Source organism: Oryzias latipes, chromosome 6 (genome assembly GCF_053564925.1).
Source record: "Oryzias latipes strain Hd-rR chromosome 6, Olatipes_Hd-rR_3.1".
In the NCBI taxonomy this organism is placed as follows: domain Eukaryota; kingdom Metazoa; phylum Chordata; class Actinopteri; order Beloniformes; family Adrianichthyidae; genus Oryzias; species Oryzias latipes.
Window position 1 is genome coordinate 16,113,582 of NC_136242.1, and position 16,818 is coordinate 16,130,399.

Genomic DNA, 16,818 nt, shown 5'->3' on the forward strand with positions numbered 1-16,818 from the left:
TGCAATGAAATAAACTTAAAACGTCTAAAGGCACAGCAAAGAAGGTACTAAATGACCAATTATCATAATGTCAGAACACATGCTATCAGTTTTCTTAATCTATATTTCTTATCTCATGCCAGAGAACAATTTACAAACAGGCAAGTAAAGCTGAACCTGTTGACTTCAACAGGCAAAAATAAAACTTAAAATACAAAAGAAAAACAGTGATATGATGCAGTCATAAGCACATTTTGCAAGTTAATTTAAAGGGGTAAAAGATTAGTCATATTAACATCGATCTATTTAAATCAGGGTCTCTTCTTCTTCACATGATCAACTTCACTTCACATTTCAACAAGTTTGTGCTTCAATAGATCAATCTTTGGCCTCTCTTTGGAAAAAGATATACAGGATAAAGGGAAACAGTGACAAAAATGGTATCTCTGGTTTAATTTCAACATAATTAAAGTTTAGACTACATTTCCTGATCATTTGCATGTGAACGTAACACAGAAAACCACTGACCTTTCATAATAAAAGCCCTGAAACGGTCTGATGCAGTAGGCAGTGTAATTAGTCTCAAAAGATAGTCACGAAGTATGTTTTTATTTTATTTTTATCCCAAGTTTTGCAAATACGTAACTGAATGTGCCAGAAAGACAAAAGGTGGTAGAAAAACGAGAGAAAAGAGGGCGCCCTGTTGAAGGCCTCCATGCTGTAACCAAGCCACTAAAATAATGATGTACTGTTCAAATGAGCAGCGGCAAAAACATATTTTTCATTCACAAAAACTGCACATGGAATGATCATTTTACAGATTGACATAGAAAGCTCTCAGAGCAACTGACAATGATAGAAAAAAAAATCACTGTTTCATTCATAGAGACTTAACTTTCAGATTTATTCCCTAACATAAAATAAAAAGTTTTATTTTTATAAAAACAACAAATGCAGGTCGAATAAATTAAGATGATGTAAAAAAAGAAAGAAACATAACCCTCTAAAGTGGAAAAACAGCAGGATCCTGCTTACCTTGCTATGGGAGGCTGCCATGACGGCAGCTCTGGTGAGCTACTAAGCAGCCCCTGTCTGCCATCCCTTTCAACTCGCCAACTCTGCCATGTGTCCTAAATTCTCAGCTCCATTGTCCTCCTCAGAAATGAGCAACGCTCCTGGATAGAGGAGCCCTCATCAAGGTGTAAAGGAGGAGGGAGAGATGATGAGAGGAGGAAAAAGCCGCCTCCCTGAGCTGGGAGCGGGGAGCCATGCAAATAGGACGCCAGTAAGGGAGCCTCCCTGCAGAGAGAAAGCCCCGCAGAGGGATCTTCCAACTGGGGCCGTAGTTTAATCTCTTAAGCTCTCTACTCACACACATGCACAGAAACACCCCGCTAATAATAATATATAGGAAAAAATGGAAAGAAAAAAAAACACACTCAGACTACATCAAGCCCTCTCAATATTTTGATGTTATCATCAACCTGGCAAGGAGCCAGACATATCATCTCCAATACCATAATCATAATCTCTGCTGTTTGTCCTGATCTGTGCTAAAGTAAGCACATTCCCCTAAGAGATTTAGGCATCTGCACTAAACTGGCATTGATGATGGCTCTATTGGGCGTTGGCTGCAATTCACCCTGTTACAAAGCAACGTCATTTTCAAATTGTACTTCTCTAGCTTCATGTTTGATGATTAAATGATGATTAAAAAATATATATATATATGTATATAGATCAAATTATTGATATTTTTTAAACTTAATTAAGGCAGTACAAGTAAGGAATCAACTCATGACCACTTTTACATTTTTTAAATTAATTCTTAACATTTATGAATTAGATCCTAAATAAGCACATGTCTTTAGCCCCAACACACATCCTAAGTCACTCAAATCTATATAAAATGCTAATGTTACACAATGTTATGAATATAAAATAGATCTTTATAAACAAGCAAAACAGAAAAGAAATCAAGTTTTGTTTTGTAAAACAAATTTTACAACCATCTGGTTATTTTTCATTTATATAAATAGATATTGTGATCATTTACATTTTATATAAGTGTATTTCCACTTGTCAATTAACAAGATGATGTGTTTTTAAAGAATTAATAATATAAAAAGTTATTTAAAACAGACCTCTTTGCATATTGCAAAATGCCGTTGCAAATATTGTGTTAGTTTAGAGTGTGTTCTCCTTAAATTATTCATTTTAATGATAAAAAAAGAATTGAGCCTTTATTATTATTATATTTTTAACCAATTCCAGCATGTTTGAGAGGGAAACAACAGCAGGAAAGAGCAAAAGATAACAACTAGTATGCAAGAAAATGAAGCCCCGGCGTCCCCAGGTGAGATACTCACGGGCAAATATCCGAATGATGAAATATTATGCAGAAAACAGCCAGCTGTGAGTCTCACTCTCAGCCTGTGAGGCGGAATGTTAAAGGGAAGTGTTCCCCGTGTGCAGGAAATGGGGGGAACTGCGACACTGAACTGAGGCAAGATGAGGCTAAGAAGGATTTTGTCTGGATTTGACAAAGTCGGGTCCTAAAGGTTCAGGGAAGATTAAGACGAGCGGGAACTAAACAATCAAATAAGTTTGAGTTCCACTTTGTATTCTTGTATGTGACAAGATGAAAAACAGTGTAATCTAGGTAAAAAATAAAAGGCACCAAAGTAGCATAGTGAAACACAAATCACAGAACTGATTAAAATTATTGAATTTTGGTTTAACTACATAGGTCTCACATTTATCTTAACTGATCTAATTTTAATGAAACTATCTGTTTGAATTATGTCTGCTAATTGCCATGGTTTTGGCAGGATGCATTTATTTAAAATTAGGTCAATACTTTAGTATTATATGTCAGTAAATGATGGGACATGTCTGAATAATTAGATATTATAGGTTTGGTAACAGAGGGGTGATGCTGAAGAGTTGAAGACATTTCACCACTAAACCCTTAAAAAAGCTGGATATTGACCGCAGAGATGCCAGTAAAACCACAGGACCTATAGTTGGGTCTTGATTTGATAAGATAATTTTTTTTTTGGACATAAGCTTTAGGGGAAATATAGGACAAGATAAAAAAAGGAAAGAAGAAAAGAAATACGTAACTCCTATATTTAAACTACAAAAACTACACACATAGATAAACATACACACAGAGACTAACATACATGAAAACATTCAACACATATTTTTCTTGTATAAACAATCATTTGGTTCTAATTATTGTATTTTTTTATAGTACCTATTTATGAATGATCATTTTTCAATATTTCATCTTAAACTCCTTTATGTTTAAACATTGATTTAAGTCTTAGTTCTTGAAACCAAATCAGATCTTTGATTTTGATCAACCAGGCAGAACATGCATGCAAATGAGCACACATTCTATCTTCTAGTGAGCCACACAACGCTGCTCAGAAAAGCAACTAAAAAGTCTTCCAACCAAAAAGCAATCAAGTGTCTTGGAAGCGTGCATGGAGTGTTGGTGGGCACAGAGTGCAGAGGCAGCTGTCTTCAGGGTTACACTCCATGTTTCCAGATAGATTGGCTGTTTCTCGTGGATGAAAGAGCCGTTGCTGGAGTCAAGTCAGAACTTGGATTTGTAATTGGAAAATCTTCAACTGAGGGGTCATTTAGGATGTTCTTCATAAGCCTCAGATGATTTATTGGTAGTAAAATATGTGACTTTGGAAAGATTTTTAGATAAGATCTAAACTGTTTAATACGACGGTATGACGGAGTATTAGGGCCACAGAAAAAAAAAAAATTAGAGCCACCAAAAAAAAAAAAAAAAGTAAAATTACGAGATTTTATCTCGTAAATTTAGGAGATAAAAACTCGTAAATTAACGACTTTTTATCTCATACATTTACGACTTAAAATCTCATAAATTTGCGAGAAAAAAGTCGTAGATTAAGGAAAAAACACCGAAGTTGTCCGTTTATCGGAACCTAGCTTGAAGATGAAGTATGTGGAGCCTTTTGTGAAGCTTCATTTTTGGATTATTATAGGTTTAAAACAAAGAGATTCTGAACCTTTTGGCGACTCAAAATCAGATTATTTTCCGTGTAGCAGTCTTTCCGGGGTTCAGTGTCAGTAAAGCGGAGTTTAATATGTAAAATAAGGAGCTCAGAGACACGTTTGGGTGTAGACAATCGCTGCAGCCTTTATTCTCCTTTTCATTCACATTTTCTGAAGTTCATTTGTCTCATTACGTCATGAACCTGTCATCCCAACACCAATGCGGAAGTAAACTTGAAAAAAAAAATTAGAGCCACCAAAAAAAAAAAAAAAGTAAAATTACGAGATTTTATCTCGTAAATTTAGGAGATAAAAACTCGTAAATTTAGGAGATAAAAACTCGTAAATTTAGGAGAAAAAAAGTCGTAATTTTAGGAGATTACAGTGGAAGTTAGCATGCAGAGCAGCAGGTGAACGCCGTGCAGCAGCAGAGCAGACCGACTAAACTTTGTTGAACAGGTGAGCTGAATGTTTATTGATAACGTTCCAAATGTCTGGAAGGTCATTTGTTTGATTTACGATTCATTAAAGTTTTATTTATTGATGGTTGGTTTGCAGGATCTCTGCAGCCCGATGAAGCCGTCGTCGGTGTCCCTGCAGCTGTTCGCTTGAATTCTTTCTTCCTCCACCAAAGACAAGACTCTACGTCTGTGTGACGCTTCCGTCACACAAAAGGAGGAGCACTTTTTTTGGCATTTTCAACGTTCCAAAGCTAATATAAAACACTATTTTCATTCCTCTTTATTGTTTTATGCTGAAACGGGACATTTCATCTGCAGGAGGGGGCGTTTGTAACACTGTTTACTTCCGCATTGGTGTTGGGATGACAGGTTCATGACGTAATGAGACAAATGAACTTCAGAAAATGTGAATGAAAAGGAGAATAAAGGCTGCAGCGATTGTCTACACCCAAACGTGTCTCTGAGCTCCTTATTTTACATATTAAACTCCGCTTTACTGACACTGAACCCTGGAAAGACTGCTTGCTACACGGAAAATAATCTGATTTTGAGTCGCCAAAAGGTTCAGAATCTCTTTGTTTTAAACCTATAATAATCCGGAAATGAAGCTTCACAAAAGGCTCCACATACTTCATCTTCAAGCTAGGTTCCGATAAACGGACAACTTCTGTGTTTTTTCCTTAATCTACGACTTTTTTCTCGTAAATTTATGAGATTTTAAGTCGTAAATGTATGAGATAAAAAGTCGTAAATTTACGAGTTTTTATCTCCTAAATTTACGAGATAAAATCTCGTAATTTTACTTTTTTTTTTTTTTGGTGGCTCTAATTTTTCTTTTTTTTTGGTGGCCCTAATACTCCGTCGTAGTTTAAGTTATTTCTAGCATAGAGCAATATTTTTAAGATTTTAATAGTAATTTCCTCCAATTGTTTTGGATGAGTAACAATTAATGATGAAACAAAAATGTTTCCCAAAGTATGCATAAGTACGGAGCCCCTAAAGGGCCATTGTTAGGAAAAAAAATGGAGGAAAAAAAAATTCTTTTTGAAGTAAAAAAATTTTTTTGAAGTAAAAAAAACAAAAAAAAAACTAACTGGTGCGCACCAGTTAGTTTCAGGTGCGCACCACTTAGTATCAGGTGCGCACCAGTTAGTATCAGGTGCGCACCAGTTAGTTTCAGGTGCGCACCACTTAGAATCAGGTGCGCACCAGTTAGTATCAGGTGCGGACCAGTTAGTTTCAGGTGCGCACCAGTTAGTATCAGGTGCGCACCAGTTAGTTTCAGGTGCGCACCAGTTAGTTTCAGGTGCGCACCAGTTAGTATCAGGTGCGCACCAGTTAGTTTCAGGTGCGCACCAGTTAGTATCTGGTGCGCACCAGTTATTATCAGAAGATATCAGATAGTTGACCTACTTGCTCATTGTGCACCAAGTAGCTATAGTTGTCTTGAGAATGGCTAAAGTTGAGGATATGGACCTTGTAAACTTTCTGAAAACAAGAAATATTACTGACAATGTCATAATGTCACCTGAAACTAATTGGTGCGCACCTGAAACTAACTGGTGCGCACCTGATACTAACTGGTGCGCACCTGATACTAACTGGTGCGCACCTGATACTAACTGGTGCGCACCTGATACTAACTGGTGCGCACCTGATACTAACTGGTGCGCACCTGATACTAACTGGTGCGCACCAATAATTTATTTTTTTTTCCTTTTTACTTCAAAAAAAAAAATTTTACCCCCAAAAATTTTTTTTTTACTTGAAAAAAACAATTTTTTCTTCCAGTTTTTTTTTTTTTTTCATCAATGGCCCTTTAGGGGCTCCATACATAAGAAATGGTATTAATATTTTTTCAAACAGTAGGTTTTATAAAGAAACAATTCTGTTTCTTTTCTTTTTGTTATTACTTTTTTAAACGTATTTTGGTATTACTAATATTTCAATTTAGCTTCCATTTTTCTCTAAAGTGCTTATAGTCTGACACTTACCTTGTCATTCAAATCAGACATTATCAGAAAACAGCTGTTTAAGTTAGAAAAAACCCTTGGGTTCAACTTGTATCTCTTGTCTGTTCATAAAATCCTTTTTAATATATTGTGTTTGTATAAAATTGTGCTTTTAGCGCTTTTGTTTACATTTCTTTATCAGTAGATTATTACGTCTTCAGCATCGCTATGAAGACATGTGCCCTATATATAAGATAACATTAAATGAGCTTTTATTTCTCCTAAAGAACCTGAACAGTATATTTCCTGCTCATACATAGAAAACACACACATTCCTTCACACTTTGTGACTGCCTCCCTGCTTGACACTTAGCATTAAGGGATTGGATTGGGGGGGGTTGCACACACAGGGCTGCTGTGTCTGCAGCTCACCGCTCCCCCAGGGGGTGGGTCAAATGCAGAGAACATATTCCACACACCTAGGTGTGTGACAGCTAATGGTACTTTAACATTAAGTATCATTTGTGCTTCAACAGAAGGAAAACAAAATAGTTCAACTTTAAACTGTTCAGAGAGACTTTCAGCTGTGGTTTTCTGTTTTTTGTAACTGAGAGACATCATCAACCATGTTTTTCTCACCGTCATAAATAAGTAGGAACGGAAAGACATTTTTGACGTTAGACCGATGAAGAACATGTTTCAGCCTCTAGACTTGTTTTGCAGAGCGAGTTTGACAGTGAAACTTGAGTGATTAGAAAAGGTTGCCATACCTTAGACTTAGAGAAATGAGCGGAAGTTGGATGAATTCAAGGGAATTGCAAAACTATTGAGGGTCTGCCCAGCAAATGAGACACCGTACAATTTATGTAGCAAATCAGGGAAATTTGAAAATATGTATAAAATATGTACAAAAGTAACTTTGATTGCTAAAATTACAGATTTTTCTTTCTTAGTTGTGTCACTTTTATTTAATTTTATTTTTTCTCCTACATGCCAACCAAGCTAACGGCAACTGAACAGGGTGGACTTTGTGCCGAGTCTAGACGTATGAAAAATGGACGGATAAAGGGAAACAGTTTTGGAAACAAAAGACATCATTAGTTCATTTAAAGTGTAATTTATTGAATTAATTTGATGTTTAAAATGCTGTAAATATTGCATTACAATGGCTATTCTTTTATACAAAAAGTAAAGTAAATTGATGTTTTAAATAACTAGACCTTTTTAATATTATTTTAAAATGGAAGCTGGAGTTTGTGCTTTTTAATGTTTCATTTTTCTTGATTAATGAATTTATGACACATAACGTGAATCAAGGACTTTTTTGCATGCAGATAATGAATTGTAGATATTGTAGATATTTTTTTGGTCTGTTACTACACAAGGGATACATTTTCTGACAACATGAGCAAAAACAAAATGTTAATCAAGAATAATTTTAACTGTAGTTCATAAGCAACCATTTTTTGTTGTCACTATAATGGGAACCCTCTTTTACAAAGGATCAATACGAATACAAAGGATTCAAATGTTTAATTGTTTTAATTTTTTTCCGTTTCCGGGTTACACGGCAGGACGCGTGGCGTGCCTCTCTGCGAATACAACTATCTTCAAATTACTTAAAAGGTTGATTTTCAAAAAAGAGAGCTGACCATGCCCCCGAAGAAACCCCAGGAATATGAAGACCTCAAAAAGACTCTTGACATTATTCAAGAAACGCTGAAAAGTTTTATGGAACAAGTGTCGGCTAAGCTAACGCCACTTTGGGATATGATGGAAGAGTTCCGAAGATTTCGGGCTCAAAACGAGCAGCGAGAAAACCGGGTCGAGATTCTGGAGAAAAGACTGGACGATGTGGAACGGCAAGTAAATACATTCATTTCTCACATCTAAAGGGATTTCCCTGGATCTCAATACCATCGAGACCTGCCACCTGCTCCCCAGGAGAAAGGAGACGGATAAACCAGCGATCCTCATCAGGTTTGTGAATCACAAACACAAGCTAGCTTTGATGACCCAAAGGAAACGACTGAAAGGTTCGGCTGCTTATCTGAACGACCATCTGACCAGAAGGAATGCTGAAATCTCAAAACATGCACGGCTTCTCAGGAAGCGTAAGCAGATTGAGAACACTTGGGTTAAAGGCTGCAGGATTTATGTCAAACCGCTCGGTCCAGAGGATCGGTCAAAGGTTGTGGTTGTGAACACCATCACGGTCGTCTGAAACAACATGGAGTAATAAACCAAAGAGCCAAATAATTTCAAGAAATATGACAAGTGGATTTATCACTTTACGTAACCTGAATAACAGCAGAGTTCTGACCTGCAGACAACTTGACCTCAACTTTCACCGTCGCTGATATTAGCTGAAGAAGGATATGGACCTGAATCTAATGTCTGCAGACATAACATCGAAGAGAACTATAAACTCTGTTTTGAACCCAGGAGATCAGCTGTTATCAGTAAAAGAAGAAATACCAACCTTGGACAATCGACAGTTAGGGACCCATTTTACTCTTCCCCTACAGCATTACTTTATTATAAAAAATAAAAAATAAAAAATACAAAAAAATATTAAAAAAAGTAAAACAAATGATTAATCACTTATTGAAAATTGTTAAATTGATTGACTTTTAATGATATTACTTCACTTTCTCCAAAACTTGATAAATTGATTCAAAAATCTTTCCTAATGTAGCATAATTTTGCACATGTTTTTAACTTTTGATACTTGATGAAATTTTTGCTATGAAAATTCCTGTAACAGTGTTGTCTGCTTTACTGATATAGTATTATGTTTTATTCATATGAATGGCTTTATAAGTAACATAATCTGCATATATATCTGCATTTGCCATGTTGATTTCTAAAATAGTTATTTTTGACGTAATACTTAAGTAATTCATCTTTGTCCTGTGCTTTATCGATATCTTATGATTTTTAATTCTGTCTGATAAAAACTAGGAACTGGATATTGATAAATCATGTAATAAAATGGTTACAGTATAACGGGTGGGATTATATAAGTTCGCTTCCTCCCACTCCCTTTCAAGCAATATTTATTAATATGTCTAATAATCCTAAATTTGATTAGTTACTGTATGAATGTATAACTGATGTTTATATTGCTGTTGTGTATTATTTCTACTTAATTGCTTGAAATAAACCATTTCAAAAAAAAAAAATGTTAGGCTGTTTTGGTCCCAAAATGTGTCATTTTTGAAAAATAAAACACACACACACACAGGAAAGGCGAAATGCTTTGTTGCGTTCATTGCTATGCACAACTGACCGAACACTGAAAATGTTTGACACTAACAAAGACATGTGGGATGAGGGCTCTCTGTGTTCTCTGACCGAGTAACATTACATTTGGATGGATTTTTTACATTTTTTCTTCAAACTCAAAACACTACTAATTCGATTCAACAGGAATTAGTATCAATCTTGGTCAAAATACACCACACTAAAATTTAATTTCACCAGAGAAAAGTTTGATATTGACAAATAGTCTAGGAGATAAAAAAAAAGTTTGAATCTGTTCATCAACCTTTGAATTTCTTGCAAATGATCAGTCTATGAAGGAAAAAAGCATCTTTTTTTCAACAATAATTTGCACTAATTGTTGGAGGATCTACACATTTTACAACTGTTGGTTTTTTTTTCAGTTGCAAATTCTAATTACAAAAACTACTGCTTCAAAATGTGTATATCCTCATATCCAGCTTTTAGTTTGAAATATTATTGAAAAATAGTTCGTACTTCCATTGCAATATTTTTTTAAAATGGTCACAACTTCAGTTGAAAAGTGTAAAACTGCTAAACTGCAGACAGCTACAATAATCAAGAACAGCCTTTATACAGTCCAGAACATCTACAAAAAATACATAAATCAATGTCTAATGTGCTGTCTAATTTGTTTCAGTGAGTTTGGGGAAGCAAATTTATTGATCTATTACAAATTTTCCATAATGTAATGGATGAATATATGCCCCATGTTTTACATGTTTCAACTGTACAGAGTAGCTTTGGCTTTTTCAATCTTACTCTACATCACCTCACTAACGGTTTTTAAACTCCCTGGCACTTTTGGCATTCCAAAATTTAAACTATACTGGTAATTTCCCTTTTTTTAATCTTTTTTGGCTAAGTCAAGCCTTGAGGGTTGCACACATGGAATAGGGTGAGGCATGATATCCCTCTGAACTCTGAAATTATGTATTCTCCATGACATGTCTGAAGATGGATGACATTTTTTTACCCCTTCATCATACAAATAAAGCTATGTGGGCCTAATGTTTCAATAAATGCTTCAGCAGATAGTGTGTCTGTAATTGGATGAGTCAATGAGGCTACTAGGTGTTTTAAATGTGCTCAAACACAAAAAAATGACTTATTTTTTGCATCCTTTGACATTTATTTCTTTTAAAGGAGTATTTGTAAAATCAGAGTCGGTTCCCCGACTTTTGCAGTACAAGACGAGACAGAAACAACAGCAACTATATGTAATATGGAGGCAAACTATAACAAAGCAGATGTGAGATCAAGTCAACCAGAGACTCAAATGTGGGCATAAATTAGTCAAAGAGAACTGATTGTGCATGAAAAAAAAGCATTTAGAATCACTCCAGCTCTGATCTCAAACCTTAAATTGATGAATGTCTTGAAGATGTTCAAGTTATCTATAAAGAGAGACAGATGGAACAGGTATCCTGTAACCTAGGCCTGGGTGAAAAATCGATTGAATGAATTAATTCGAACTTTTTGTTACAGGCGATTAAAAATATAACTAAATCGAGCTTTGTGAAATGGTGCATTTTTGCTCCCCAGAGCTTCCGCAGCGTAGTTTCACATGGTGGTATGGCAAGCGAGAAACAACAACATCATAGCACACACGAAACAGCAAGCAACAACATGTCTACCAGTGAGAGTGGGAAGTTGTTCCCAAGAAAAGAATAAAATCATCTGTTGTTTGGAACTGGTATGGGTTTGCTGCCACAGACGTGGAGGAAGAGACCCCACACTGCAACATTTGCCTAAAGCCCATCGCAGTCAAAGGCAGCAGCACCACAAACCTATTCCAACACCTGTTCTCCTTCACTCCGTAACTCCAAACATGAACGAGCGCCCCCAACACTTGTGCACGCTCTTGTCCGGCACATGCTCCTTCCTCCTACACATGCAGCGAGCTGACACACATACACATTCTACAACACCTATTTAGTTAGTTCATTAGTTAGATAGTTAGTTGTCACTGTTATTTGTTAATAAAGAGTAGTGCGTTGTATTTATTACTTGTACCGGTATTAATTTGCGACGTGGCCGGCGGAGGAGTGACCACGACTGCTGTTACTTCATCAGCGTGGTGATCTAAAATCCCACACCGTCACAGCTCTAGTTTATATCTTGTGGGACACAAAACCAATGCGACTTCTCCAGTACCTATTGCAGAACCCTTGAGGTCAGATCTTACAGATATTGCAGTCTTGATAAATGTTGCCCCGGGCGCGTTCAATACCGGGGCTCGGTACCCATCCCTAGGAAAGGGGCATGGTGGAGAATAATCACCGAAGTGGTCGCTTTGCATATAACCAAAGACATGGTGCCAATATATACCGTGGAGAAGACGGGGTTTATTAATTTAGTTAAAATCTTAGACCCCAGATATGAGCTGTATTGTTAATCGTATTGAAAATGGTGCTACTCTCAAGGTGAACGTTTGTCTCCTTTTAGTCTAGACTACAAAGTATGACTTAAAAGCTCAGCTGGGACTTTTTTTTTTTTTTTTTTTTCCTTTTAACTTGTCCTGTCCAACAGCTAGGCAAACAGATGAGAGCTGAGGGCCTCTTGTGTTGGACATATTTTATTTTAACAAGAGGGGTTATTCATCTTCAGACAAACCAAAGGTATGTCTGAATAAACCCCTTTTGTAATTGAGGCCAAAATTTATTAATTTCAATCATGTTTGAAAATCTTTGGTGTTGGACCGGACGGAAAAGGAAAGAGGGGAAGAAGAGAGAGGGACGTTAGAGAGAGGGGGGGGTAGGAGGGTGATAATAGGAGGGGAAGGGGGGTAAGACCATGAAGCAGCATAGAGCAGACAGGTTTACTGGTTGTTTATCGTTACGGTACGGTTCAAATGTAGTACAAAAAGGGCGGGGCCTGTTCACACACACTCAAATATTATCAACACACCTGCTAGCCGCAAGAATGTCCACATGTCAACATGCACACAAAACAGATAGTGTTCACGAACGCATACCTATGCCTTTAAACCAACTAGTGTGAAATCTTTCATTCATTCAATCATGCAAACTATTAGTGCAAAGGTGAGCTAACACCTGTGCTCAGGTGAGTGTTTATGTTCTTCTAAAATGGATGGTGGAATGTGAAAAGAAGGAGGAGGAGCGCCCAGCCACCCCCACACCCATACCCCCGCCGCAGCAGCAGCGGCAGCCGGAATTCCCCCAACGCCACACGGGAACAGGCAGGGAACATCCGCCCCCCGGGCGACCAAGACCGCCACCCAGGCCAGGGCCAGCCGGACCGCCGCGAGGCCCCCAGAGCCAGAGAGCAGGGAGGCGCAGAGGGAAAGAGAGCGCCGCCCCAGCCCAGCCAGGAAAGCAGCCCCCCGCCGCGCCGGAAGAGCCCAACGCAGGGCCCCACCGGAGAGGGACGCCCACAGCCCCAGACGAGCACCCCACCACCACCCAGGAGTTCCGGGCATCCCCCCGCCCCGACCCCAGGTACGAGCCAGGACCCCCCAAGGGAGACCCGCTCCGCACTCCAGGCAGCCACCCACCCAGCCCACGGTTGGTCCAGGTAGGAGCAAGGCAGGGGCCCGCCGCCCCCGCCCAGGAGGGGGGAACCCCGGGGAAAAAAGGGCAGCCCACAAGGGATGTTATAAATATGGCCCGACCAGGCTCGGCCATGTTGGAAGTTTGGCGGGGCCCAGCGCCCAGGGGCAAGGACCAGGACCCACCCCCCAGGGACACGAACACCCCCGGCTCAGGTGTAATATGAACCCCCCCACCGTGCGGAGAGAGCACCGCCGGGCCCAGGGAGCCGGCACCCAAGGGACACGGCCGCCATCGCCAAGGGGCCCGCACCCCCCACCAGGGAAGGGGTAGGGGACAGATGGACCCAGGTCCCACCTTCCTTGTAAAATGTGTGTGCGTGTATGGGTGTTTGAGAGGGTGTTTGTGTGCATGTGTGTGTGTTTATGTTTGAATGTATATATTGAAGGGGGAGGGGTGTGTGTACTAAGGGGGGTGCAGTTAAAATTGGCGAGTAGGGCACTAAGGGGACATCTCCTGATTACTCACAGTGATGTCCCCTCACCCTCCACACCAAAGGGCCCTAAATGTCTAAGGTGCGGTTAAAATTGGCGGGTAGGGTGCCAGGAGGACATCTGCTGCTTGCTTGCAGTGATGTCCAAGCACCCCCCCTACCAAGGACCCTACATGTCTAAGGTGCAAATAAAACCGAAAGAGGGGGGGCCCACTCCATACGGCAACCATAGGAGGGGGGCCACTCCCAAGTAGCCCCCCCCCCAAGGCGCATCGCAGGCTAGACCCCCCACCCCCTCACCCTAATATGAGGTTATATAAGGAAGGGGGTAAGTTGGGGACAGCTGGTAGACTGTCCCCCGGTGGTCAAACAGCCGTCCCCCAGCCCACCCCCAGCAAAGGGGCCAGGGCCACCCAGCCCAGGGGCCCACCCCCGGAGGCGCCGACACCCCAGGCCCGGCACCACCCACCCCACACAGAGAGAGAGGAGCCAGAAAGCGTCGCCCCCCCCCCCCCCGGAGCAAGCCCAGGCCCCCACCCCCAGACGCCGGCCCTAGAAGAGCTCTGGTCAGGCCTCGACGGGACCGAGGAGGCCAACCGGCCGAGGCAACCACTGATTGCCTCAGCGGAGACCCCGACCCGCTAGCCCCCCCGACCCGTACTAATAATGGGCCCCCCCTCCCCCCCAGAACGCCCCCCCACAGGACAGGGCCGACAAGCCCCCCACCCCACCCCACCCCCCGCAGCCGAAGCGGGTGACACCCAGAGCGACCGGGGGCCCCGAGAGGGTTGTCCCGTCCCGTCCCAGAGCCAGGGAAGGGCCGATCCCAGCCCCAGGTGCAGATGGGCAGCCCATCCGGCGCCGCTGGGCCCCCCCCACCCGAGCAGGGCCCCCCGCCAACCCCCCCCAGCACAGGCAAAGGGACCACCCCCCCAAGCCAAGCCAGACCACCACCCCACCCCCCCACCACGCACCCCCACACCCAAGCCCAGAGGACCACGCAGCGCCCCAGCCCGCCCCACCCAGGCACCGGACCCGACCCCCCGACCAACGGAGCCCCCCCACCGCCCCCGCCAGGCACCGGAAGCCCCGACCCCCACCCCAAACCACGGCAGAAGGGCAAGGAGCAGCGACGACCAAGCCCCCCACCCCCTAAGTCATGGAGTCAACCACAGGAGACCAGAGAGACTGAATTCTTTCAAAGTTACTTGAGCTTTGGGCTGACATTTTTTCCAAGCTGATATGATCAAACAGCAGATTTCTGTGTTGACTTATGTTTATATTTTTCTTGTTTTTCCAATTTATTAAAATAGTTTTTTTGGCAATACAAAGAGTTATGAAAATGATAGATGCTAATCCTTCTTCTATATCGATGGCACTCATGTCACCAAGCACACAAAGTGACGGTGAGGCAGTGATTGAAACCTTAAGCCAGACTGATAAATCGGCACATACCTGCTGCCAGAGAGCCTGGACAGGAGTGCAGAACCACAGTGCGTGCATGTAGCTGTCGGGTAGATTATGATGACAGTGCTCGCAAATGTCTGAGTTACTGAGACCCATCTTGAACATCCTCTGTCCAGTGTAGTAAATTCTGTGAAAAGTTTTGAGATGGATTAGCTGCAGATTTGGACTTTTTGTCAGTTTAAAGGTGTTTAGACAAAGTTCTGACCAGAAGCTTTCATCTGTGCTGATGCTCAAATCTGCATCCCATTTTTTTGTTGGAAGGGCAATATTGTTATCTAAATTACATAAAAGTTTGTATATTTTGGAGAGAGTTCTATTCATTGAAAAATTAATCAGAGTGGTAACTACATCTGGTAGCTTTAAATCGTCGTCTTTAATTTTATACTTTTTAGTAATACTTGATTTAAGTTGCTGATATTCCAAGAAGTTATTTATTCCATGTTTGTCTTGAAGTTCCTGGGGGGTTATGAATCTTCTATCAATAATTACGTGCTCTAGTTGTTTTATGCCCCCTGCTTGCCAAGCTGGGAAGTGAATCATTTTTTTGTTAATAAGGATGTCCGGGTTGTTCCAGATGGGTGTCATTTTGCACGGTTGAATTGATGATTTTGATATTTTGAGAAATTCCCACCAGGCTGTTAAGGTGGCATTTATATTAATGCTTTTGAAACAATCCTGTTTTTTAACTGTTTGGCTAATAAATGGTAGCTGTGACAGGTTGATCTTTCCACATAACGCCTGTTCCAAGTCTAACCATGAGTTGGTTTCTGGATTATTTTTTAACCATTTTAAGATGTATTGTAATCTATTTGCAAGAAAGTATTTGTGGAAGTTAGGTAATTCTAATCCTCCACAGTTTTTTGCAGATTTTAAAGTTTTTAGACTAATTCTTGCAGGTTTGTTGTTCCATAGAAAGCTTGATATGGATGAGTCTAATGTTTTGAACCATTTTAATGGCGGTTGTGTGGGAATCATTGAGAAGAGATAATTAACCTTGGGTAAGATTTTCATTTTAACCGTGGCTACCTTGCCCATAAGGGACAAAGGCAGGTTGGTCCAGCGTGTTAGATCGTCCTGTATGCTTTTCAGTAATGGGGTGTGGTTTAGCTGCACCAGTTCTGATAGTTTGGGGGAAAAGTAGATACCCAGATATTTGATATTTCCTGTTTTAACTGGAATTGTGAGTCTTTGTTCCATATTCCTGTTGAGTGGTAATAAAACAGACTTATTCCAATTAATGGAATAGTCTGATATGGAGGAGAATTCATTTATGATCATTGCTGTTTCATTTACAGAATGTAAATTCCTTAAAAACAGTAATATGTCATCCGCATAAAGACTAATTTTATGATGGCTGTGTTTGGTTTTTATTCCTATAATGCTCTCATTCTGTCTTATTGCTGCAGCTAAAGGCTCAATGAATATAGCAAAAAGAGAAGGAGAGAGTGGGCAGCCCTGTCTGGTTCCTCTTCCAAGAAAAAACCTGTTTGAAGTCTGTTTATTAGTTCTAACTGATGCATTGGGGTTGTGATATAATATTTTGATCCAATTGATGAATGCTTCTCCAAAACCAAACTTCTGGAGGGCAGCAATAAGGAACTTCCAATTAACTCTGTCAAAGGCTTTTT

General features: G+C 40.3%; 1 protein-coding gene and 1 long non-coding RNA gene across 4 annotated transcripts in view; one reads left to right on the top strand and one right to left on the bottom strand.

Annotated features, from left to right (window-relative positions):
- The window catches only part of cntn1a (contactin 1a), a 73,518-nt gene that overhangs the window by 32,824 nt on the left and 23,876 nt on the right, over window positions 1-16,818 (bottom strand). The window contains exon 1 of one of the 3 annotated variants that reach the window (XM_011475922.4): window positions 1,015-1,259. The exons of the other annotated variants lie outside the window; for them this stretch is intronic. The gene's annotated coding sequence lies outside the window, so the exon portion shown is untranslated. Of the gene's footprint in view, window positions 1-1,014; window positions 1,260-16,818 lie in introns of those variants that run through there. 3 annotated transcript variants of the gene reach the window in all.
- LOC144992553 (uncharacterized) lies at window positions 2,415-4,928 on the top strand. Its single transcript, XR_013656599.1, has 2 exons — window positions 2,415-4,479; window positions 4,579-4,928. It is a non-coding gene; the product is annotated as an uncharacterized LOC144992553 (long non-coding RNA).